This window comes from Austrofundulus limnaeus, unplaced genomic scaffold (assembly GCF_001266775.1).
Source record: "Austrofundulus limnaeus strain Quisiro unplaced genomic scaffold, Austrofundulus_limnaeus-1.0 Scaffold978, whole genome shotgun sequence".
In the NCBI taxonomy this organism is placed as follows: Eukaryota; Metazoa; Chordata; class Actinopteri; order Cyprinodontiformes; family Rivulidae; genus Austrofundulus; species Austrofundulus limnaeus.
Window position 1 is genome coordinate 102332 of NW_013953380.1, and position 3228 is coordinate 105559.

General features: G+C 42.6%; 1 protein-coding gene across 2 annotated transcripts in view; it reads right to left on the reverse strand.

Moving 5' to 3' along the window:
* p2rx3b (purinergic receptor P2X, ligand-gated ion channel, 3b) overlaps positions 1-3228 on the reverse strand; it is a 38255-nt gene that overhangs the window by 22467 nt on the left and 12560 nt on the right. The window lies entirely within an intron of this gene.

A 3228-nucleotide genomic window follows, 5' to 3' on the forward strand; every position in this document is an offset into this window, starting at 1 on the left:
ATGTTGGACTTCCTGGGCTTTGATTTTAACCCAGGTGTCATCAACATATCTGAACCAATGGCTCGGTGGCACCCCTGAAAAGCTCCTAGAGTCATGCTAATCGGCGGAGGAGATTTCCAGATTTATCGAAAAGTGAAAGCGACCCTGACAGTGGTTCGGGCTTTTGAGGAGCTGTTGGGCGCACTTGAAGGATTCTGCTGGGCTGGAAGCACACAGACTCTGCAGCTGTGGGAAATAATTYGCAAAGTGGATGTGATTCTGATGAGGATCGCAGCTCAGGAGCAAGCCTTTGGTATGTAGGATTACATCTGGGTGAAGCTTTAGAMGGYGAGARGTGAGGAATACTCGAAATTSGGCTGATTGTTTTTTTTYYYRCCACTTCAGAGATGCAGTTAAGACATTTWAAAAGCAGCAGGAAATTCAAGGCTGCTTTGTTCCAGAACARTTGTATTTATCTRTTGGCTCCCAGCRGCACGGCCTTGATGGCAGTGTTTATCTGWATCTCCCCARGATGGAATGTCAACAAAGGCTTGATTCCATCCCACCCCATCACCCGTGTTGGACCYGGCCACGGAATCCAATGGCTGAAGAGGAGGGAACTCTGAGCTCTGGCGAACTGARCARAGATGAYAACAWCATGTGACTCTGGACTCTGGAGGGGGCCAGGGTTGGGTCCTAACACAGACCCCGCCTCCTTCAACATCACCTACTCCTCTGAACCCACCCCATCTTACCTCCCCTTCATGTGGTATCTGACCTAAGCCAACCCCCACCCCCGCCCAAGCTGACTTGCTCTCTTGCGAGTAGTTTTTTTTGCATATGACCCTGTGTTTCTGATGTAAACATAGGATCAGAGCAATTTTTTTACAACTCAGCTTTCCTTTTGTGTATTTTATTTTGTGTATTTGTGTACAACAAAAGGTAATCTTAAATAATTTAAACAAAGAACAATTTCAAATGTAAAAAAGGTTAAAATAGCTCCTACACTCCGGCCCTTAATTGTGCTTTTATCACAATTAAAATAAAAGTACTGGAAAGAGCTATTTCTAAATTAACAATCCTTTYACAATAATGAAAGTTATTAGTCCAAAAATGTTTTTTTAATCTTCCTTTTCGTGTGTTGCTTCCAGTAGCAACAGGAGTTTTGTGACTGGTCATTCCAGAATGCTGGTTTTCGTTTGAAGGCTCACAGAGCAATCCAAGCCCTTTGCATCTTGATTCAAGACCTTTGCCATCAACCATGGTCCTCTTGGAACTGTGGAATCTGCAATCAGAACAATGTCTCCTGGTATAAGACATCTTTTCCTCTCAGTCCATTTTTGTCTCTCTTGCATTAAAGGCAAGTATTCAGACAACCATCTTTTCCAAAATAGCTCTGCCATGTATTGAACTTGTTTCCACCTTTTTCGTACACAAAGATCCTGTTGATTGAACAGTTCTGGTGGTAAAATGGGTTTGGTTTTCAGTGTTAAGATGTATTTTAGTACTGTTGTACTATCAGTCCAAAAAAACTGACTTTTCCAGTTTTAGTTGCAACTCTTTTTGCAACATCTTGTCCACTTGAACTGCTAGAACTTCTGCTGTAAGCTCCAGTCGGGGTATCATTTGTTTAAGAGGTGCGACTCTGGCTTTACCCATCATGAAGGCAACATGTGATGCATTATTCTTTTCCAGCCTCACATAAGAAACTATTCCATAKCCATCTAGGCTTGCATCACAGAAATTGCCAAGTTGTGCTTTGTCAGGTTTCCCAAAGTCGTGTGTTTTAATGCAGCGATCCATTTTAAACTCTGAAATCTTCTGCAAGTCTTTCAACCAATCAGACCATTGCAGAGAGAGAGAGTGTGTGGACTAACTTCATCCCATCCAAAATTTCTTTTGCAAAATTCTTGTAACAACAGTTTAGCAGTTAAACTAAATGGGGCCAAAATTCCCAAAKGGTCATACAATGAACTGACCACTGTTTTACTTCCTTAATTTTCTGGGAGCAGTGCACTTGGRGGAGGCGGTGTTAAAGGTAGCGCAACTCTGTTGCTGCATGACCGGTTCACCTGTTCCCCTGTTTGTCATGTGTCTTCTTGAATGGGTGTTAACTGCCCCCCTTCACTTGTGAATATACAGTATTTCTATGAAAGGCACTATAGGAATAAAACTTTGCTTGCTTACTTACTTACTTACTTACTTACGTACTTACTGACTAATCAACTATTGTGATAAACTCCTGTGATATAGTGTCTGCTGTGAATCAAACAGAAGATGAACAGAGGCTGCAATGATGGGCCTGGATTTGCCATTTGACTGAATGTCCAACTGCACTGCTACAGCATCACCTGTTGTTAGGTGGAGCAATGTAGTATATGGTATGGTGAGTGGGGATCGATCAAGAATCCATGTCAACAATGCAGTGTTTCTCACACCTCTTGCCAGGGCTACTGCTGCTCTGGGTCTGTAGCCGTGTTTCCATCCAATTTTAATTCAAATTTTGAGCAAATTTTTAAAAATTCGCAAACATGTAAAAACAAAGAAATGCTAATCAGACGTGTTTCCATCAACTGGCTTGAAGCAAATCAGTTATGTCAGACACGTGTGCACAAGTAACACAAGTAAATGTCTCATCTCAGGAAAATGGAGAGAAGTTATCAGGAATGTATTGCTACTATTGGGAAAGTTGTAATTATTCTGTCATCAACTAGTTTTGGCGATTTTACATGCGGTCGGGAGAYGTAGAGAAAGTAATGAATTCTTTTCATGTTACAGGATTAACTGAGAAGACGCCGAGAGTGGGAGGAGTTTCCAGCTGCGAGTCGTGGCTGCACTTGCTCTGGTACTGGGACCAGTTTCGGTCAGACAGCAGGAACACTGCTGAGCCCCACTAGTGAGGCAACTTCTTCTCCTCTTCCACCAGAAGGAGAGATGCAAGGACCTCCACTTCAGTATTGGTCTTAAAACATTTTAAAAAAACCTTTCTGCTGTGTCCATGCTTGAGTTCAGCATTCTGTAACGTTTGTCAGCAGTTGGACCAAAGAGCAGAAAGACTGCAGGTACTCAAAGCAAAAAGGAAGCAGACCGAGGGAGGAAATGAGAAACGTCACAGGAGACACTGAGGAACAGAAACAAGGGAACTAAAACACAAAAACGAACAAAAGATAATCTTAAGACAGACAGTATACATTTAACACACACACACACACACACACACAGACAGCCCCCACCCCTTCCAGCTCTCCC